Source organism: Rutidosis leptorrhynchoides, chromosome 2 (assembly GCF_046630445.1).
Source record: "Rutidosis leptorrhynchoides isolate AG116_Rl617_1_P2 chromosome 2, CSIRO_AGI_Rlap_v1, whole genome shotgun sequence".
Taxonomy (NCBI): Eukaryota; Viridiplantae; Streptophyta; class Magnoliopsida; order Asterales; family Asteraceae; genus Rutidosis; species Rutidosis leptorrhynchoides.
The window spans coordinates 457,347,955-457,372,777 of NC_092334.1; positions in this window are offsets into that span (position 1 = coordinate 457,347,955).

Here is a 24,823-nt window from a genome sequence, read left to right on the forward strand (position 1 = left end):
TAGCCGTGGTGTCAAAATTGTGATTAACTTCATCGTTAATTTCTCTTGGTCCATAATCAACTTGCATATCCGTGACTTTTTCTTTAAGCCATTGGTCGGATTCCTGTGTAATATCCACAATTTCAACTAGCTTCACCTTTTCTTTAGGTGATAGATTGGATACTAACCGGTTACATAACTTAAAGTTCCCCTTGGTTCTAGCATCGCGAATCCGTTTAATAAGTTTCTTCATTGAACTATTAATAACGGGATCATTTAATTTCGTATCAACAACGGGGTTCTTTGTTATCATGTCATCATTAGGTGTTACTTCATTTTCCCCACACTTAGGCGTTTCATTATTGCTAAGTATTACCGTTGGAGTTGGTAAAAGCACATGGTTCTTACCAATTGTTTTTACTGGTTCAACGGTTTTGGCTGGTGGAGATTTAGACTTTCGAATCATAAAGGTGATCGATTTGTCACCACTTTTAAGTGTCATTCTTCCATTTCCTACATCAAATAACGCCTTGGTGGACGCTAAGAATGGCCGACCTAAAATTAGAGGAATGTTTGGGTCCTCTTCTATGTCAATGACAATAAATTCGACTAGAAAGGTTAAATTGCCTACTTGAACGGGTAGGTTGTCAGCAATTCCAACTGGGTGCTTAATGGTTTGATCAAAGAGTCGAACACTCATATCCGTTGGACTTAACTTACCTACACCTAATCTTTTATATAATGAAAGAGGCATAACACTCACACTTGCACCTAAATCTGCTAGTGCATCATACATGACACAATCACTAAGTAGACAAGGAACAATAAATTCACCCGGATCACCTACCCTAGGTGGAGGTTTTGGTGGAACTGTCTTCACCGGGTTTATATTTACGGCTTTTGTTTCTTGCACTTTCTTATTCTTTTTCTTCTTCTTCTTTCCAGAGGTATCACAATCTTTATTACCTATCACTTGCTCATACTCAACTCCTTTTCTTGGAAACGGGATGGGTGGTTTGTATGGTGCCACCACTGGCTTTACATACTCGGGTGGTGGTGGTGTAACTTCTTCATTGTTACTCTCATCTAAAACCTTCCCATCTTCTGGTGCTGGTTTTTCAGAATTCGTTGAAACCATATTAACATTCTCATTCCGAGGATTTACTTCAGTATTACTCGGTAGCTTTCCTTGTTCCCTCTCACTCATCATGCTAGCAAGAGTACCTACGTGTTTTTCTAGATTCAAAATGGAAGCTTGTTGAGTTCTTAATGACTGATCAAATCTCTCGTTCGTTTGGGTTTGAGTTTCAATAAATTGTGTTTGAGATTCAACTAGCTTGAATACCACGTCTTCCATATTTGACTTTTTCTCTTCGGTTTGTTGTTGTGGTTTATATAAGCCAGGTCTTTGTTGATTGAAAGTGTTGTTTTGAGTTGGTTGGTTATTCGGACCTTGTTGGTTATACCAGTTATTTTCGGGTCCTTTTGGATTGTAAAGAATGTTTTGATTTCGATTGAAGTTTAGCTTTGGCGGTTGATAATTATTTTGATAATTATTTCCAGGCCTTTGGTTCATATAGGAAACATTCTCTCGTTGTTCCAATGTTGGTTCAATGTGACAATCTTTCAATAAGTGTGGTCCACCGCATAGCTCACAACTGATTCGTATTGCGTGAATATCTTTATTCATCTTTTCCATTCGTCTTTCGAAAGCATCTATTTTTGCGGAAACGGAATCAAAGTCATGGCTAGAATCGGCTCTAGCCACTTTAGATGAACGAAAAATATCTTTTTCTTGGTGCCACTCATGCGAGTGGGAGGCTGTGTTATCAATAATTTTGTAAGCTTCAGTTGCGGTTTTCTTCATAATGGAACCACCAGCTGTTATGTCGATGTCTTTTCGTGTAGCAACGTTGACACCTTGGTAGAATATTTGTACTATTTGGTAAGTGTCTAAACCGTGTTGAGGACATCCTCTCAACATCCTTCCGAATCTTGTCCACGCCTCATATAATGTTTCATTTGGCTTTTGCGCGAACGTAACAATTTCTCCTTGAAGTCTCACGGCTTTAGATGCCGGAAAGAATTGTTTAAGAAATTTTTCAACTAAAACATCCCATGTGTCAATCGCCCCTTCAGGTAACGATTCTAACCAATCTTTGGCTTCTCCCTTTAAAGTCCAGGGAAACAACATGAGATAGATCTGCTCATCTTCCACTTCTCGGATTTTGAATAGTGTACAAATTCTTTTAAACGTACGAAGGTGTTCGTTAGGATCTTCATTCGGTGCACCACTGAATTGGCATTGGTTAGTTACCATGTGTAGGATTTGTCCTTTAATTTCATAATCTGGAGCATTAACTTCTGGTTTAATAATGGCGTGACCTTGGCCCGTGCGTGTGGCTCTCATTCGATCTTCCATACTTAGAGGTTCCGTTACTTCCATAATTGAATTCGTTGAATACGAATCACTAGAGGACTCTGATTTAACGGTTTGTGGTTCAGGATCTTGGAATTGTCCTTGAATATGCTCCGGGTTCTTAATTGTGAAGTCGGGTTCAAAAGATGGATTATCGGAAATTTGAGTTGGAGTTCTTGTTCGACTAGATGACGATTCTAAAGAAAAATCAACGGCGACAATATTTGCTAAATGTCTTGATCGAGTTACAGGTGGTGAACGTATGAAAGGTGGTGAACGTTTTACTCGGTGCATTCACTGAATATCCTATTAGTTTTTAAAAGGAAAGAAAAATTATATAAGTTATCCAATTAATAGACTTTTCTGATTTTGCCCACGTTTCGAATAGCCAAAAGATGCAGCAGAGGGGCAGGATTCGTTTGGTCTCAATATAATTGAGTACTGTTTGGCTCCAATAACCCGGTCCACGTACAAATCCAACTATTACTACGAACCAGAAAATTTTGATGTCTATTAATTTAACCACTTAAAATAAATTTTCGTAATTTTAAGAAATTTAGATAAGAAGTAGAATAAAAATCTATGTCCTAAAACTAGAATAGCGAGAAATAAGAAAGAAAAAGAGTTCGTCGAAAAAGATCGAAAAATAAAAGGTCGAAAAATAGGCGTCGAAAAATAAAAATAAGAAAGTAGTGCGAAATACGGCGTCGTAAAATTCTAAAGCACCTAAAACTTAGTCTAAGGAATAAGCACTTAAGGGATTTTACGGCAAAGCCTAAAAATTCTAGAAGTAAAAATAACTATGGCAAAACTAAACTTAATACTAAAAGTTGCGACTATAGTCTAAAAATCTAAAGGTAATAAAACTAAAAAAAAACATTTTTTTTTTTTTTTTTAGAGACAAAATTTTAAAAATATATATATTTTTTTTTTTACGTTTTTTTTTTTTTTTTTTTTTACGTTTTTGTTTTTTTTTTTTTACGTTTTTTTTTTTTTTTTTTACGTTTTTTTTTTTTTTTTTTTTTTAAATTTTTAAAAAAAAAACGATTTTTTTTTTTTTTTTACAAATTTTTTTTTTAAAACGAATTTTTTTTTCTTTTAAAAAAAAACGATTTTTTTTTACACAAATTTTTTTTTTTTTTTTTTTTTTTTTTTTTTTTAAAAACGAAATTTTTTTTTTTTTTTTTTTTTTTAAAAAAAAACGATTTTTTTTTTTTTTTTTAAAAAAACGATTTTTTTTTTTTTTTTAAAAAAACGATTTTTTTTTTTTTTTTAATTCATTTACTATTCATAAATAGTAAATGAAAATAAATTAATTAATTTACTATTCACATGAAAGCGACATGATAGCAATTATTAATTATAAGTTACATAATATACCCCTGAAGTATTTAATAAATACGACTTTTTTTAAAATTTACGTATATTTTTGATTCTTAAATATTATTATATTATTATATTCTATTTCAATATTATTATATTATTATATTTTATTTCAATATTATTATAATTAAAAATATAGCGTTTTAGCGCTCCCCGGCAGCGGCGCCAAAAACTTGATGTTGGAGCAGAGTAGTACGAAATAGTATTATTTTTAATACAAAATACTACAAAATATGACACAAGTTTTATTAATTTACGGATGGGATATACCTAAACCTTGCTACAACACTATAGGCAGTGTACCTAATCGTAGAGTAGTGTAGTTTTTAGTAAGTCCGGTTCGTTCCACAGGGAGCTGGTGAAGTTAACGCTATATTATTAAGTTTATTTGTAAAAATATATATATAAATAAGTAGTAGTATTATTATAAAATGGGGGTTTTACCGTTTAATGACCGGTTTGTCGATTTTAAGCGTAAAAATAAATGACAAAAATTAAAGTGCGTAAAATAAATTGCGATAAATAAAATGACAGAAAATAAAATTGCGAGTAATAAAATGACAGTAAATAAAGATACGATGAGAAATATAATAAAAGAATTATGCTTATTTAAACTTCCGTAATCATGATGTTTGACGTGTTGATTTTAATTTATTACCATGGGTTAATTGTCCTTTGTCCTGGTTTATTTGATACATCTATCTGGTTTTTGTCCATAATAGTCCATCGGTCATAAATATAAAGTGCGAGTATCCTCGTCAAATTACCCTTATACCCGAAGTCAAATATTCCAACTGATTAAGGATTTAAACTGTGACGCAGTTATCACTTCTGTCAACAATTACACCAGTTATCACTGTATGTAATCCACCCCTGTTTTAATTAGTTTATGAATATTAATTCATCCACTTGATCAGAATGAATAATCAATTACCCAACCCAATTGATTAATTAAATGATTATAACAGATTCCATATGAACATCACTAAATAGGACAACCATAATCATTATTAATTATTAGGTTAATTAATTTGAAGATAGGTTCGACAGACTCCAATGAGTTGTCACTCAATTAGACAATACCCCCCATCTTTTAATAGTCAATAATCCAATTTCCACAAGTGTCGGTCTTTTGCCCAAACCTTAATTATGGTCCAAAGTTCAATAACCCAATTTTAGTAATTAGCCCAACATCATGAGTACTTCATTTTAAATAAGCATAATAACGACTTAGCTACGAGACATTAATGTAAAAAGGTTGAACATAACTTACAATGATTAAAAATAGCGTAGCGTTACACGGACAGAATTTCGACTTACACACTCAAACGATCTCTATCATAAATCTTATTATTATCATAATTTAAAATTAAAATTAAGATTATTGTTATATCTTATTAAGTTAACATTATGATAGAGATATAGAATATAGATATTGATATTTGATATTAAGGATAAAAAAAAAGATCGAATAGAAAAAGGTAGAAGAAAAAAAAAGATCGGGAAAAAAAAATCTCCTTTTTCAATTCATCGTAAATCATCGTTTTAAGCCGAAATTAGAATTTGAAATTTTCATTTACGACCCCTGAACTATGCTCAATTAACAACTTTTTATTATTTAATATTATTCTTATTATGAATTATTTAAATATTATATTTTATTCTTGTGCATAGTTGACTCGTAATTTTTACACCGTTGCGTCGAGCGCTGAAAGTTGGTTCATGCCTCGGTTCCGGATTTTCGAACGTCCTTTCGTACAATTTTATATCTTGTACTTTGCGTTTTGTAACTTGTACTCTTGTCATTTTTAGACGTTCTTCATCAATAAATTGAACCTTTTGAATTGTATCTTGTACATTTGAGCTTTTTGGACGTTTTGGTCTTTCAAATCTTCGTTTTTGTCTTTAAATCTTCATTTTCGAGCGATTTGCGTCTTTCGTCTTCGCACTTATTTATTTAACTATTACAACTAAAAATAAGGAAATTACATTTAAAAACTTTACATATTGGAACGATATTGCTACTAAATATATGTTCATTTGGAACACTATCAATGAATAACACTTATAACATCAAGAGAGTTTGAGAGAGATCAATTTGATGCATAAAAATTGAATGAGAATGTGTTTGTGGTGAGTACACATTCACGTGAATTATGAGCCTTCATATAGGTTCCATTAGTTTGTAATTTTGTGAGATATATCAGGCTAGTTGCCAAATGATGGTTCCCACATGTTTAGGTGACTCATTAAGGCTGCTAATAGTTGATAATTGAAGTGTATATACCAATAGTATATACATCTAGGAGCTGTGTATTGTACGAGTACGAATACGGGTGCATGCGAGTAGAATTGTTGTTGTTGATGAAAATGAATGAGAATGCAATTGTAAGCATTTTTGTTAAGTAGAAGTACTTTGATATGTGTCTTGAAGTCTTTAAAAAGTGTACAAATACATCTAAATACACTACATGTAAATATATTTTAACTGAGTCGTTAAGTCATTGTTAGTCGTTACATGTAAGTGTTGTTTTGAAACCTTTAAGTTAACGATCTCATTTAATGTTGTTAACCCATTTATTATATCTAATGAGATGTTAAATTATTACATTATCATGATATTATAATGTATGAATATATCTTAATATGATATATATATATATATATATATATATATATATATATATATATATACACATTAAAATGTCGTTACAACGATAATCGTTACATATATGTCTCGTTTCGAAATTCTTAAGTTAGTAGTCTTGTTTTACATATGTAGTTCATTGTTAACATACTTAATGATATATATAATTATCATTTTATCATGTTAAATATAGTGTAACAATATCTTAATATGATACATATGTATTTAATAAGATGTTGTTATAACGATAATCGTTATATATATCGTTTCGAGTTTCTTAATTTAACAGTTTCATTCTCGTGTATATAACTCATTGTTAATATACTTAATGAGATACTTACTTATCATAATTTTATGATAACTATATATATATATATATATATATATATATATATATATATATATATATATATATATATATATATATATATATCATGTAGTTTTTACAAGTTTTAACGTTCGTGAATCGCCGGTCAACTTGGGTAGTCAATTGTCTACATAAAACTCATTTCAAATAATCAAGTCTTAACAAGTTTGATTACTTAACATGTTGGAAACATTTAATCATGCAAATATAGTTTTCATTTAATATATAATCATGGAATAATCATGGAAAAGTTCGGGTCACTACAGTACCTACCCGTTAAATAAATTTTGTCCCGAAATTTCAAGCTGTTGGAAGTGTTGACGCATCTTCTGGAAATAGGTGCGGGTATTTCTTCTTCATCTGATCTTCACATTTCCAGGTGAACTCGAGTCCTCTACGAGCATTCCATCGAACCTTAACAATTGGTATCTTGTTTTGCTTAAGTCTTTTAACCTCACGATCCATTATTTCGACGGGTTCTTCGATGAAATGTAGTTTTTCATTGATTTGGATTTAGTCTAACGGAATAGTGAGATCTTCTTTAGCAAAACATTTCTTCAGATTCGAGACATGAAAGGTATTATGTACCCCAACGAGTTGTTGAGGTAAGTCAAGTCGGTAAGCTACTGGTCCGACACGATCTATAATCTTGAATGGCCCAATGTACCTTGGGTTTAGTTTCCCCCGTTTACCAAATCGAAACAACACCCTTCCAAGGTGAAACCTTAAGCATGACCATCTCTTCAATCTCAAATTCTATATCTTTTCTCTTAATGTCCGCGTAGCTCTTTTGTCGACTTTGGGCGGTTTTCAACCGTTGTTGAATTTGAATGATTTTCTCTGTGGTTTCTTGGATAATTTCTGGACCCGTAATCTGTCTATCCCCCACTTCACTCCAACAAATTGGAGACCTGCACTTTCTACCATAAAGTACCTCAAATGGCGCCATCTCAATACTCGAATGGTAACTGTTGTTGTAGAAAAATTCTGCTAAATGTAGATGTCGATCCTAACTGTTTCCAAAATCATTAACACATGCTTGTAGCATGTCTTCAAGGGTCTGTATCATCCTTTCACTTTGCCCATCAGTTTGTGGATGATAGGCAGTACTCATGTCTAGACGAGTCCCCAATGCTTGTTGCAACGTTTGCCAGAATCTTGAAACAAATCTGCCATCCCTATCAGAGATAATAGAGACTGGTATTCCATGTCTGGAGACGACTTCCTTCAAGTATAAATGTGTCAACTTTTCTATTTTATCATCTTCTCTTTTTGGAAAAAAGTGTGCTGATTTGGTGAGACGATCGACTATTACCCAAATACTATCATAACCACTTGCATTCCTTGGCAATTTAGTAATGAAATCCATGGTAATGTTTTCCCATTTCCATTCCGGGATTTCAGGTTGTTGAAGTAGACCTGATGGTTTCTGATGTTCAGCTTTGACCTTAGAACACGTCAAACATTCTCCTACGTATTTAGCAATATCGGCTTTCATACCCGGCCACCAAAAGTGTTTCTTGAGATCTTCGTACATCTTTCCCGCTCCAGGATGTATTGAGTATCTGGTTTTATGTGCTTCCTTAAGTACCATTTCTCTCACATCTCCAAACTTTAGTACCCAAATTTTTCAGCCCTATACCCGATTCCGTCTTCCCTAATATTAAGATGTTTCTCCGAACCTTTGGGTATTTCATCCTTCAAATTTCCCTTTTTTAAAACTCTCTGTTGCGCCTCTTTTATTTGAGTAGTAAGGTTAGTACGAATAATTATATTCATAGCTTTTACCCGTATAGGTTCTCTGTCCTTTCTACTCAAAGCGTCGGCTACCACATTCGCCTTCCCCGGGTGGTAACGAATTTCAAATTCATAATCATTCAACAACTCAATCCACCTACGCTGCCTCATGTTCAGTTGTTTCTGATTAAATATATGATGGAGACTTTTGTGGTCGGTATATATAATACTTTTGACCCCATATAAATAGTGCCTTCAAGTTTTTAATGCAAAAACAACAGTGCCCAATTCCAAATCATGAGTCGTATAATTTTGTTCGTGAATCTTCAATTGTCTGGACGCATAAGCAATTACTTTCGTTCGTTGCATTAATACACAACCGAGACCTTGCTTTGAAGCGTCACAATAAATCACAAAATCATCATTCCCTTCAGGCAATGATAATATAGGTGCCGTAGTTAACTTTTTCTTCAACAATTGAAATGCTTTCTCTTGCTCATCCTTCCATTCAAATTTCTTCCCTTTATGCGTTAATGCAGTCAAGGGTTTTGCTATTTTGGAAAAATCTTGGATGAATCTTCTGTAGTAACCGGCCAATCCTAAAAATTGGCGTATATGCTTCGGAGTTTTCAAGGTTTCCCACTTTTCAACGGTTTCAATCTTTGCCGGATCTACCTGAATACCTTCTTTGTTCACTATGTGACCGAGGAATTGAACTTCTTCCAACCAAAATGCACACTTTGAAAACTTAGCATACAATTTTTCTTTCCTCAACAACTCTAGCACTTTTCTCAAATGTTCTTCGTGCTCTTGATCATTCTTTGAGCAAATAAGTATGTCATCGATGAAAACAATGACAAACTTGTCAAGGTATGGTCCACACACTCGGTTCATGAGGTTCATGAATACAGCTGGTGCATTAGTCAAACTAAAAGGCATAACCATAAACTCGTAATGACCGTAACGCGTCCTAAAAGCAGTCTTCGGAATATCATCCTCCTTCACCCGCATTTGATGATACCCAGAACGTAAATCAATCTTCGAATAAACTGACGAACCTTGGAGTTGATCAAACAAGTCGCCGATTCTTGGCAGTGGATAACAGTTCTTGATGGTAAGTTTGTTCAACTCTCGGTAGTCGATACACAACCTGAATGTACCATCCTTCTTTTTGACAAACAAAACAGGAGCTCCTCACGGTGATGTGCTTGGTCGTATGAAACTACGCTCTAAAAGTTCTTGTAACTGACTTTGGAGTTCCTTCATTTCACTGGGTGCGAGTCTGTATGGAGCACGAGCTATTGGTGCAGCTCCTGGTACAAGATCTATTTGAAATTCAACAGATCGGTGTGGAGGTAGTCCCGGTAATTTTTTCGGAAATACAACAGGAAATTCTTTTGCGATGGGAATATCATTGATGTTCTTTTCTTCAGTTTGTACCTTCTCGACGTGTGCTAGAACGGCATAGCAACCTTTTCTTATTAGTTTTTGCACCTTCAAATTACTAATAATATTTAGCTTCGCGTTGCTCTTTTCTCCGTACACCATTAAGGGTTTCCCTTTTTCTCGTACAATGCGAATTGCATTTTTGTAACATACGATCTATGCTTTCACCTCTTTCAACCAGTCCATGCCGATTATCACATCAAAACTCCATAACTCTAATGGTGTCAAATCAATCTTAAACGTTTCGTTAACCAGTTTAATTTCTCGATTCTGACATATTTTATCTGCTGTAATTAATTTACCATTTGCTAATTCGAGTAAAAACTTATTCTCCAATGGCGTTAATGGGCAACTTAATTTAGCACAAAAATCTCTACTCATATAGCTTCTATCCGCACCCGAATCAAATAAAACATAAGCAGGTTTATCGTTAATAAGAAACGTACCCGTAACAAGCTCCGGGTCTTCCTGCGCTTCAACCGCATTAATGTTGAAGACTCTTCTACGGTTTTGGCCATTATTATTTACTTCGTCCGGGCATGCAGTTTTGTAATGGCCCGACTTTCCGCACCCGAAACAAGTAATGGCGGCATTAAATGTTCCGACATTATTTGTTCCTTTACTCCGGTTAATCTTTGGTCCATAGATTCCACACTTTGTAGCACTGTGACCCGTTCTTTTGCATTTTGTGCATAACTCCCTACAGTAATTATGCTGATGGTATTTCTCACACCTTAAACACCTGGTTTTCTGCCTCATGTTGTCATTATTGTTGTTGTTGGGACGATTGTTGTTGTTGTTGGGACGGTTGTTGTTGTTGTTGGGATGGTTGTTGTTGCGATTGATGTTGCGGTTGTTGGGATAGTTGTTGCGATTGTGGTTGTAATTGTTGTTGTTGTTGTATTGGTGACCCTTGTCATTGTTTTTCTCCCACTTTCTCTTGACTTGTTTCGTGTTGGCTTCTTCGGCCGCCTGTTCTTTAATCCTTCCCTCAATCTGATTTATGAGTTTGTGAGCCATTCAACTTGCCTTTTGTATAGAGGCGGACTCGTGTGAACTCACATCTTCTTGAATTCTTTCCGGTAACCCTTTTACAATTGCGTCGATTTTCTCTTCTTCATCTTCGAACGCTCCTTGACACAATAGGCACAACTCTGTGAATCGTCGTTCGTACGTGGTAATGTCGAAACCTTGCGTTCGTAATCCTCTAAGCTCTACCTTGAGCTTACTGATCTCGTTTCTGGGACGGTACTGTTCACTCATCAAGTGCTTGAATGCTGACAACGGTAATGCATAAGCAGCATCTTGTCCCACCTGCTCGAGATAGGTGTCCCACCATGTTAACGCAGTACCTGTGAAGGTATGCGTAGCGTACTTTACTTTGTCTTCTTCAGTACATTTACTTATGTCAAACACCGATTCAACCTTTTCAGTCCTCCGTTTTAATTCGATTGGACCCTTGATTCCATCGAATTCCCAAGGTTTACCGGCAGTGAATTCTTTGTAGGAGCATCCTACACGATTTCTTGTGGAATTATTTCCACTGCTAGAACCAGAGTTATTGTTGTTATTTTGCATTGCTGCCTGTACTGCGGCTATGTTCGCAGCAAGGAAAACACGGAAGTCTTCCTCGCTCATGTTCAAGTTCTGACGAGTAGTCGGTGCCATTTCCTTCAAAAATAGCCAAAAGAATTAAGTTAATCATATAGAATATTAAGAGTAGTCAATAGTATTTCGTAGCATAATATGAACTTATTTATAAAAGCTTTTTCTACATATTAGCGTTTTATAATTTTCCATTCGGGTAGTACCTACCCGTTAAGTTCATACTTAGTAGCTAATATACAATTCAACTACTACAATTCTATATGAAAAACTGATTACAATAATATTTCGCGTTCAAACTTTTATACAATATTTTACAAACTTACAATACCGCTATTTTACATACTGCATAAAATATAGCACACAATAACTTTGATACAAGGCAATTGTGAAGACAATTCTAGTTAATACGCAAGTCGTTCAGCAAAAGCAATAAAGACACATAATTCATAAGTCCAGAAACAAGTCATGCATTCGGGTTTTACTAGTATTATTTCCCATCCTTGGTCTTGTGGAAAATAACCGTTGTGGTCGTTGGCAAGACAGCATGTTGTAACGTCGTCAAAAGGACGAGGGTTACGTAATGCCCAATAGTCCCGTAACAATCTAAAAACCTTATTTCTCACCCTAACTACTGAATCCGTCACTTGTGGGAATGTTTTATTTAACTGTTGCAATCCGATGTTCTTTTTCTAAATTTGGTGAGAAGCGAACATCACTAACCCGTAAACATAACATGCTTCTTTATGTTGTATGTTTGAAGCTCTTTCTAAAGAACGAAGTCCTATGTTGGGATATGTGGAGTCAAAATAGGTTCTCAACCCGTAGCATAAAATTTCATCTGGGTTTCCCGCATTTAATGCCTTAAAGAAAATACGGCGTAACTTAAAGTCTCCCCAATGTGATATACCCCATATTTCAAAAGAAAGCCTTTTATAAACTAAGGCATGCTTGGAACATCTTTCAAATGTTCAACAAACTAATTTCGCCGTAAATAATTGTGCCGATTAATTCTGACAAACTCTAGACAAGATTTCATCAATCATATCCCCTGGTAGGTCTTCTAAAATTTTTGGTTGTCTATCCTTAACGTCCATTGTGTGTTTTATACTGTAAAATAGACAAGGATTAGATTTGTAAAAGATAGTTAACAAACAATACAAGAAATTTTTACATATATCATCAAAGTACAAGCACACTACAATACGTATATTACACAAACTCCGACTCACTTGTTTCTTCCTCTTCGGACTTGGTTCATTTCGCTAATTTCCTAGGGATATATGATGTTCCTCTAATGCAAGCCGTTGTTTTCACAAATGGTTTATAAAAACATGGTGGCTTAGATGTCCTTGGGTTATAGTTAAAACTTAAAAAATACAGGTGTTGACGGTATTTCCCATCGGGGTATTTCATGTTAACATAAAGTTCATCGGGGTTGGAATTAGATTTCTCTATTTTGATACCTTTTCCCTTATTGTTTTCTTTTGCATTTTCAAATTGGGTCGGGGTAATTTCTATAACATCATCGGAATCCTCATTGGGATCCGATTCATCAGAAAATTGGTAATTTTCCCAATATTTTGCTTCCTCGGCGGAAACACCATTGACCATTTTTAACTTTGGTCCATTGGTTGAGGATTTTCTTTTATTTATCTGTTTTTCTATGGTTTCTAATATTTCTTCCTTCAGAACCTCTTCTTCCGGTTCCTCTTCTTCTGGTTCCTCTTCTTCCGGTTCCTCTTCTTCTAGTTCCTCTTCTTCCGGTTCCTCTTCTACTGGTTCCGCTTCGGGAATTTGTGAATCTTCTCAAAATATATTCGACTCTTTATTATTATTAGGTGAGTCGATGGGATTTGTACTAGAGGTAGACATCTATCACACAATATCAAACACGTTAAGAGATTAATATATCACATAATATTTACATGTTTACAATATATAGTTTCCAACAAAAAGTGTTAAGCAATCGTTTTTTAAGTAAACACGGTCGAAGTCCATACTCACTAATGCATCCTAACAAATTCGGTTAGACACACTAATGCAAATTTCTGGTTCTCTAAGATCAACGCTCGGATACCAACTGAAATGTCCTGTTCATAATGATTATAAACGTTTCATATTAATTGATTTCGTTGCGAGGTTTTGACCTCTATATGAGACGTTTTTCAAAGACCGCATTCAATTTTTAAAACAACCATAACCTTTATTTTATCGATAAAGGTTTTAAGAACATTACAACGATTATCATATAATGATAATCTAAAATATAGCGTTATCACACGACCATTACATAATGGTTTACAATAATATTACACATCAACTTAAGTCTTCGAATGCAGTTTTTATAAAAATATTATACAAGCATGCAGACTCCAATCTTGTCTTTATTTAGCATGGAACAGCGGAAGCTCTTAATAATCACCTGAGAATAAACATGCTTAAAACGTCAACAAAAATGTTGGTGAGTTATAGGTTTAACCTATATATTTATCAAATCGTAATAATAGACCACAAGATTTCATATTTCCATTTCTCATAAACAACATGCAATCTGCATAAAAATTATTCATATGATGAACACCTGGTAACCGACATTAACAAATGCATCTAGAATATCCCCAATATACAGGCACACTCATATGTATATAAAATCGAAGTACTAAAGCATCCATAACATGGATGGGGTTCGTAAGACCCATAGATCTATCTTCAGGATTCGCGTCAATTTGGGGGTCTGTTCCCAAATTCTTAGGCTACTAAGCTGAAAGGGTGATATCCGGTATAGTGATTCAATCATAGAATATAGTTTCAAGTACTTGTGTCTATTTTGTAAAACATTTAAAAAACTGCATGTATTCTCATCCCAAAAATATTAGATTTTAAAAGTGGGACTATAACTCACTTTCACAGATTTTTCCTTCGTCGGAAATAAGACTTGGCCACGGGTCAATTCACGAACCTATAACAAATATATACATATATATCAAAGTATGATCAAAATAAATTCACAATATGTTTTATTATGTTTTAACGATTTAAGTTTTGTTAAGTTAACAGTCCAACGTTCGTAGTCCACAGTTAGTTGTCCACAGTTAGTAGTACAGAAATAAATCAATATCAATTATCTCGAATCAATCCACGACCCAGTGTATACAAGTCTCAGACTCGATCACAACTCAAAGTATATATATTATTTTGGAATCAACCTCAACCCTGTATAGCTAACTCGAACATTACCGCATATAGAGTGTCTATGGTTGTTCCAAATAATATATATAGATGACGTCGATATGATATGTCAAAACATAGTATACGTGTCTATGGTATATCAAGATTACATAATATATGTTAGAATACATGTATAATACAATATAAGTTAGTTAGGATATGGTTAGTATAGATTTTTATCAATTCATCCCGTAGTCAAATTAACCATTTTTAACCAAATTTGTATTACCCATAACTTCTTCGTTTTAAATCCGTTTTGAGTGAATCAACTTGCTATGGTTTCATATTGAATTGTATTTTATGAAACTAAACAGAAAAAGTATAGGTTTATATTCAGAAATACAGGTTACAAGTCATTTTTGTAGAGGTAGTCATTTCAGTTGAAAAAATGACGTCTTGATGACCATTTTGAAAAACATACTTCCACTTTGAGTTTAACCATGATTTATGGATAAAGTTTCATGTTCATAAGAAAAATCATTTTCCCAGAAGAACAACTTTCAAATCAAAGTTTATCATAGTTTTTAATTATCTAACCCAAAACAACCAACGGTTTCACTACGACGGCGTATGTCCGGTTTTACGGTGTTCTTCGTTTTTCCAAGTTTTAAATCATTAAGGTAGCATATCATATAGATATAGAACATGTGTTTAGTTGATTTTAAAAGTCAAGTTAGAAGGAATTAACTTTGTTTGCGAACAAGTTTAGAATTAACTAAACTATGTTCTAGTGATTACAAGTTTAGATCTTCGAATAAGATAGTTATATATATATATGAATTACCCATAAGATAGTTATATATCCCGTAGTCAAATTAACCATTTTTAACCAAATTTGTTTTACTCATAACTTCTTCGTTTTAAATCCGTTTTGAGTGAATCAACTTGCTATGGTTTCATATTGAACTATATTTTATGAAACTAAATAGAAAAAGTATAGATTTATAGTCGGAAATACAGGTTACAAGTCATTTTTGTAGAGGTAGTCATTTCAGTCGAAAAAATGACGTCTTGATGACCATTTTGAAAAACATACTTCCACTTTGAGTTTAACCATAATTTTTGGATATAGTTTCATGTTCATAAGAAAAATCATTTTCCCAGAAGAACAACTTTTAAATCAAAGTTTATCATAGTTTTTAATTATCTAACCCAAAACAGCCCCCGGTTTCACTACGATGGCGTATGTCCGGTTTTACGGTGTTCTTTGTGTTTCCAAGTTTTAAATCATTAAGTTAGCATATCATATAGATATAGAACATGTGTTTAGTTGATTTTAAAATTCAAGTTAGAAGGATTAACTTTGTTTGCGAACAAGTTTAGAATTAACTAAACTATGTTCTAGTGATTACAAGTTTAGATCTTCGAATAAGATAGTTATATATATATATATATATATATATATATATATATATATATATATATATATATATATGAATCGAATGATGTTATGAACATCATTACTACCTCAAATTTAGTAGGTAAACCTACTGGAAGTGACAAGAAAATTATCTAGCTTCAAAGGATTCTTGGATGGCTTGAAAGTTCTTGAAGTAGAATCATGACATGAAAATAAGTTCAAGTAAGATTTTTATTCGAATTAAGATAGTTTATAATTATAGGAATTGAATCAAAGTTTGAATATGAGTATTACCTTGAATTAGAGAGATAACCTACTGTAAATAACAAAGGTTTCTTGATCTTAGATGATTGATTGGAATGGATTAGAAAGCTTGGAAGTAGACTTGCAAACTTGAAAGTGTTCTTGAAGTTTACTTGAGTAGTTGTTTTGAAATTTGATCTAAGTTTGGATTTATGAACTAGATTGAGCTATATTTTGTTGAAGATGATGAAGAACACTTAGAACATCAAGAGAGAGTTTGAGAGAGATCAATTTGATGCATAAAAATTGAATGAGAATGTGTTTGTGGTGAGTACACATTCACGTGAATTATGAGTCTTCATATAGGTTCCATTAGTTTGTAATTTTGTGAGATATTTCATGCTAGTTGCCAAATGATGGTTCCCACATGTTTTGGTGACTCATTAAGGCTGCTAAGAGTTGATAATTGAAGTGTATATACCAATATTATATACATCTAGGAGCTGTGTATTGTACGAGTACGAATACGGGTGCATACGAGTAGAATTGTTGATGAAAATGAATGAGACTGCAATTGTAAGCATTTTTGTTAAGTAGAAGTACTTTGATATGTGTCTTGAAGTCTTTAAAAAGTGTACAAATACATCTAAATACACTACATGTATATATATTTTAACTGAGTCGTTAAGTCATCGTTAGTCGTTACATGTAAGTGTTGTTTTGAAACCTTTAAGTTAACGATCTCATTTAATGTTGTTAACCCATTTATTATATCTAATGAGATGTTAAATTATTACATTATCATGATATTATAATGTATGAATATATCTTAATATGATATATATATATATATATATATATATATATATATATATATATATATATATATATATATACATTAAAATGTTGTTACAACGATAATCGTTACATATATGTCTCGTTTCGAAATTCTTAAGTTAGTAGTCTTGTTTTACATATGTAGTTCATTGTTAACATACTTAATGATATATATAATTATCATTTTATCATGTTAAATATAGTGTAACAATATCTTAATATGATACATATGTATTTAATAAGACGTTGTTATAACGATAATCGTAAAATATATCGTTTCGAGTTTCTTAATTCAATAGTTTCATTCTCGTGTATATAACTCATTGTTAATATACTTAATGAGATACTTACTTATCATAATTTTATGTTAACTATATATATATATATATATATATATATATATATATATATATATATATATATATATATATATATATCATGTAGTTTTTACAAGTTTTAACGTTCGTGAATCGCCGATCAACTTGGGTGGTCAATTGTCTACATAAAACTCATTTCAAATAATCAAGTCTTAACAAGTTTGATTGTTTAACATGTTAGAAACATTTAATCATTCAAATATAGTTTTCATTTAATATATAATCATGGAATAATCATGGAAAAGTTCGGGTCACTACAATAATTGCGTCGAGCGCAATATCGACACTTCATAAGAAATATTCACCGCAATGCTCTTAAACTTCGACTTTCAAAACCGTCGAATTACCATCACCCGTCGATCACTATTGTAATCTCCGCTGCTTCCAAGGATATCTCAAGGACACCCTAAGCACAAAGTGATCACACCATCACCGGAGTTGAACATTAAACCAGCAGGTATAAGAAGGCACCTGACGCAGTGTCATGCAATCTCCCACCGTAATCTACCGAATTTTAGAAACTCGATCTTTAGGTTCCATACACCCGATGCCACCAATCTCTCCACAATAAGACCTGAAGTCATACCTACTCGACATATCTTGTGGGTTATTGTCTCATCAAAAGTTCCTAGCGATCACACGCTACCCGCGATTTTGACAAGGCCAAACGATATAGCCTAACGAAACCTTTCTTCTAACACTAAAGAGATGCTTGAAAACACCAAGTCTTACACCCTTCCGCACATCGACACATCCACCACTACAAGGGATATTCCGTTAGGAATGTTACCCTATAAACCATCACACTAACGCGACCATTGTCATACGGATCTCACTCCCATGAGTTTAATGACCCGAAGACCCCTCGATTCGCAAATTCCAAGACGACTCATAACTAAAATCCTTACGCGATTCTCTAACCACACACTCTACAGAGTGTGACCCAATTCTACAATCATTAGACTTGCTACGTCCCATTACGGGATTCAAGTCTTGGTCGCACACACACTCACTAATCGGTCATCCTAGTTACGATGAGTAACTAAAACGAATGACAATTTCAATAATGCACCCACTACTTAGGGTGACTAAGTACGCGCTGAACTCGTGAGTTGGCTCACTCACTTAACTAACCAAACCCACCGTAACACTTTCCGATTCGCAATGAACCCGGTGTGACTACAGGCACATCACCCGAGACAACTATATCCTAGGAACCAATAAAATATTCCTTATTCATCTCGAATCTACCCCAACCATGCCACGTTTCCTCCATTAGGTACTCATCATGTCATGCTTGGTGTCAAGATACATTTTCGTAATAATGGTGATCAATCACTATTACTAATGCGTACCTTACCATTTTCACATGGTCACGCAAAATACTTTACTTGGACTGACGTAACATTCACACCAAATAACATGCGATAACTCCTAGTACCTGAATGACCAAAGTCCTTACCGTGAACTTGATCACTCGAAACCACCGAACATCCAAATCTCTCCAAAAGATTCATCTCTAGGACACCGCACCAATAGATACCTGTATATATATATACACCTATATACAATATAATAATAAATATACACAAGTACACCGCAACACAAGTCAACCTACAACCTAGGTGATTATCACTACAACAACGTTCAAGTTCGCCTACTTACATTAGGCACTAGTAGTCTAAGGCACTAATTTATACACGAAATAAGGCCCCACATGATCACACTTTGGACAAGCACTAGTCCTAGTTAGTCACCTACACTAAGGCACTAACAAATCTCAATCCGACCCGTATTCCTACAAGTCCCGCAAATAACGCACAACTGTCAATAAGTCTAAGACTAAGCACCTATTCCAAGGTCACCTAATTCCCTTAGACTATGCTCTGATACCACTTGTAACGACCCAACTTCGTTTTACCAAAAACACGCCCTAAAAAAAATTTAATAGTTCAGTTCATTCGAACGGCGTCCAGTTATCTGGACGACGTCCAGTTTCAAAGGCCAGGACGGCGTCCAAGAGATCTGGACGGCCTCCAGTTGTTCTAACTTTGGCTGTCCCAAAAATTTCCAACCCACGTTATACTGGACGGCGTCCAACCAATTTGGACGGCGTCTAGCAGACCTGATCAGCCCCATTTCATTTAAAAATACATTAAACACTTCGAATCAAAACCAAAACGATTTGTAACAACCCAATCAAGTTTTACATCAATAAAACGTTACATAAAAGTGTTTACACCACAAATACGGGTTAAGACTCAATAACCCAACCCAATACCAAGAGCATAATCCCGGGCACTACCAAATCCCCCAAATCCACGCCCAAACATCCAAAAGCTACCCCATCGAGCCCAATCGCTTCTACGCATCTAGCCTAACAACTAGCTAGCTTCATAACACAATACCCGTAAAAAGGTAAACAACGAGAAGGGTAAGCTAAAAGCTTAGTGAATGCAATAATTATACACATACATATATAACCTACTTACTTGCAATCACTTACACAATTTACCTCATACACGCTAGCAATTTAATTAGCATACCATCACAAAGTATAATGCTAAATTTCCAATATCGCAAGCTAGCACAACAATAGCATAAAATCTGAACAATATAATATGCTACATTACAACATAATAAAACGTGTATGTTCACAACATCCATTAGTATTCAAGGCTAGCCCCGCGAATGGTATCGTCAACATCGAACTTAAACCCCATCCGCCCCATTTAATGTGGTATCGTCAACATCGAACTTAAAACCCACATACGAGGTATCGTCTATATCGAACTTTAACCCCTCATCAAAATCACTACAATAGTGGTATGACATCGTCAACATCGAACATTAACTCCATACATGAGGTATCGTCAACACCGAACTTTAAACCCTCATCAAAAGTAACTCACACGAGGATATGGTATCGTCAACATCGAACTTGAAACCCATACCCCGCAAATAAATAAATCATATACATACGCATATAATTATTCCACTCACCTTGGAATGCCCGCACAAGTCATGTATAACATGATCTCTGTCCTCAAATCCGAGCAAGTAACCACCTATATCACACATAGGTACAATATACACATAAATAGCCATTCTCTAAAAGAGAACCCAACACAAACATCCCTTAACCGAGGGATTACACCTTGCTCGCCGAAACCCGCCCATTTAACACCTAATGGACACAAACCAACTACCACTTCGGGTGGTAATTTAAACCCACTCAACAAATACAATTTAACCCAAATTATACTTGACACCAATTAGACCAACCTAGGTCTTAACACCAATTTACTACTGTGACGACCCGGAAATTTCCGACCAAATTTAAACTTAATCTTTATATAATTCCGACTTGATAAGCAATGAATTTTAATAAATCTTGAACCTCCGAAAAGAGTTTTACACAAGCTTTTGGTCACCCTTTTATTCTGACGATTCACGAACATCATAACTTAATTTAATTGTTTAATTATTGTGTATATATATGTATTTAAATATATTTAACTTGAAAATATGATAATTAAATATCTCATTAAGTATACTAAAAAAGTATTATATATATATATAAATATATATATATACATATATATATATATATATATATATATATATATATATATATATATATATATATATATATTTTCATACTACTAATTTAAAGAGTTTTCAAACAATATATATATTACTATTTAAACGACGTAATTAACTTATGTTAAAATGTATTTACATATATTGTATTACGAGTGTAAATACATCCTTACAAGTATTGAATACACTTTATAATATACCAATACATATAAAGGATAGCTATACTCGTATTTTCGTTCAATTTCCTCAAAGAATTCTACTCGCATTCATACGGTATTTTTACCCGTATTATACACAGCTTCTAGAAGTATTTACTCTTGGTATATACCAATAGAAATCTGCAATTATTTGTGTAATATGTCATCCATGACCTAATAAATTTAATATGTCATGCATGACTTAATACAATTTAACTTATCTTAGATATTTTCACTAAAAGCCAAAATTATAAACTTATAAATAAGGATCATTTTAACTCATTTTTACTCCACATTTTCTTAAACTAAAAACACACACTTGAATGCTCTCATATCATACTTTAATCTCAGCAACCTTCCTCTTCATAATCAAGGTAAAATGCTTCTCAAAATCCTTGTTCAATTCCTTGTATAGTTGCTATCTTATTATACTTATAAAACTTGTAAAAACTAGAACTTGTTTTGGTGAACACCAAGCTTGTTTGAAAAACTAATCTAATCTTTCTAACTTAACTCTAATAACACTTATTTATATGTATTATGATGTTATATTAAGTTAATATAAGAACTTATAACTTGTACGTATGAAGAACACCTTGAAACTTAACATATATCCTTTAATCTCCATTCGGTAAAAAGCGGGCTGTTTTGGGTTGGGAATTAAAAACCTATCTTAGACTTTGAGTTCGAAGCTAAGACTTTGGAAATATGTTAATATATGTAAATAAGACTTCCAGTATTTTTTTCCATGATTTTAGACAAAGTGGAAGTATTTTATCAAAAATTATATATTGGGTGGATGCCGGGATTTTTCCAAATCTGTCCACCGACATAAAAAGAGGGTAAAGCTCTAAAAATTACTACTTGAGATGAACTTTTTGAATTGGTTTTGTAAAATTTACTTCTTAATGAATCCATAGCAATTTTATTCACTTTAAACGGAGTTGTAATGAATATTTGGCGAGTAAAACAAAATTTGCTAAAATTAACGTTGTATGGGCGAAATTTATATTATAAAAACTATATTAATCATATCCTTGTTAACTTTTCCTATATCCTATATATATTTGGACATGTTATCAGTAGTATAATAAAATATTATAATCTTGGTTAATTCTGTGATTGTATATATGTATAATAATATTCTTGGTACGTCCTAACACAATAAGTATACAATACGTTTTGATAAATCCTAAGACAATACGTACACAATACGTCTTAGTTAATTCTAAGACAATACGTATACAATACGTCTCTGGGTTGATGCAAAAACAATACGTATACAATACGTCGTGGGGTAATTCTAAGATTATATATATATATATATACCGATTATTGGACTGTTGGACTTTTCGGACTATTTTGGACTACTAACAAAGGACTACTAACAATGGACTACTAACAATGGACTACTAACATAAAATGTTAAAAATTATTATATAAGTATTCTATGAACTTGCTTTATTTTATTCATATGTCTTATTATTATCTGAATCATTATTATTGTTATAGGTTCGTGAATCCAAGGACGACGGTCATATTTTTAATAAGTTGAAAACTTATTATTAATATACTTTTACTACTGTGAGTATATAGTCCCATTTTTTTTAACTCTACAAATATTTTGGGATGAGAATACATGCATTTTATGTTTTACGCCATGGACACAAGTACTTAAAATATATTCTACGTTGAGTTGTACCACCTTGCACATCTTCCCTAATAGCTTGGTAACTAATATTTACATGTTGTATGAACATGTAAGTGCGAATCCTATTGATAGATCTATCGGGTTTGACAACCCCAACCGGGCTAGTCGCTCTAGTATCGTAAACGGTTGCATAGTACTTCGTTTTTACTACACTTGGTACAGTGTAGGGAGATTTCATAATAAAGGGAATATGCTACATTTATGGTTAAGTATGGTTACCGAAGCGCTCAACAACTTATAGAATACTTTTATACACTTGCGAGTGTACATATATTTATAACTATGAAATCTTGTGGTCTATATTTATATCGATGATAAACCTATATATCTCACCAACCTTTGTGTTGACTGTTTACGCATGTTTATTCTCGGGTCCTTAAGAAAGTCTTCCGCTGTTACATTATCTGAGCAAGTTGTGCATGGAGTCTCATGCTTTTATTTAAATGAAGTGTTGCATTCAATAAAACCTTTGTCATGTATTGTATTCGACTGTTACGTCACGTGTGTAGTATTTGGAAACCGATGTATTTTGGGGATTATTTCTTAAATAATCGCCCACTTGTTTAAAACATGCATTATGTATAATAATGATGTGCTTTTTATGAAACGAATGCAATATTTTATAAAACGTATCATATAGAGGTCAAATACCTCGCTATGGGACCAATGAGAATGTACTGCATTTATAGTAATATGGACGGGTCGTTTCAGTTCGTATCAGAGCGGTGGTCTTAGCGAACCAGGTCTTGCATTAGTGTGTCTAACTGATAGTTGTTAGGATGCATTAGTGAGTCTGGACTTCGACCCTATCTGCATATTAAAAGTTTTGCTTATCATTCTTGTCGGAAATTACCTGTTTATCATCTTAAGTCTAGACGCGTCTTACTGCAATTATTGCATAGGTAGTGTATAGACACATATTCATAGCTTATCATATCTACCACCGTAGTCTTTGCCTGACATCTTCCGTAAATTCCTTTGTAACTTATGGGATTTTGATATTAAATATACATATGTAAATTATGTATTAAGAATATCAATCTAAGTTCTAAATCTTTTTCATATCAACAATCATTCCTCTGAACGTGTAAGGCAGATTCTTCACAAAGCTCGAGTTCATCGGATTCTAAAAGCTATTCCGATATGGAATTTCATTTAAGCTCCGAGAGCAGTCTAACCGTAATGAACCAACCAATTAGTCATCACCTCTTCTGGATGAATTGGGGGTGGGTTCGTGGACGAATTAATCAATTTAACAATAAGAACGCGATCTGTTTCTTGAATCTAATTCGCCTCTCGGTGGAGAACATGAGGCACTTACCGGCGAACCCGTTCGTAACACCATTTTCTCTCTCCTTTCTAGGATATGCCGCAACGAGTATAATATTACTAATATTATTGAGGCTATCTGACCTTTACTCCGTATCTTGCATGGTGAATTATTTAGTAAAAAAAAAATATTGTCATGAAAAGCAAAACTTCATTAGCAAGTGCTCCTACATCATTTCATTCCCTTTATAAAGCTCTTGACCTCTCTTTTTATTCAAGAAACTTTAAACATCTTCTTTCACAATACAAAACAAAACAAATTCTCATCATCTATACTCACATCAAACCACTACCAGCACCAGCACCAGCATTACCAACAATATCACAAGCCTCAACATCGCAAGTCGCATTA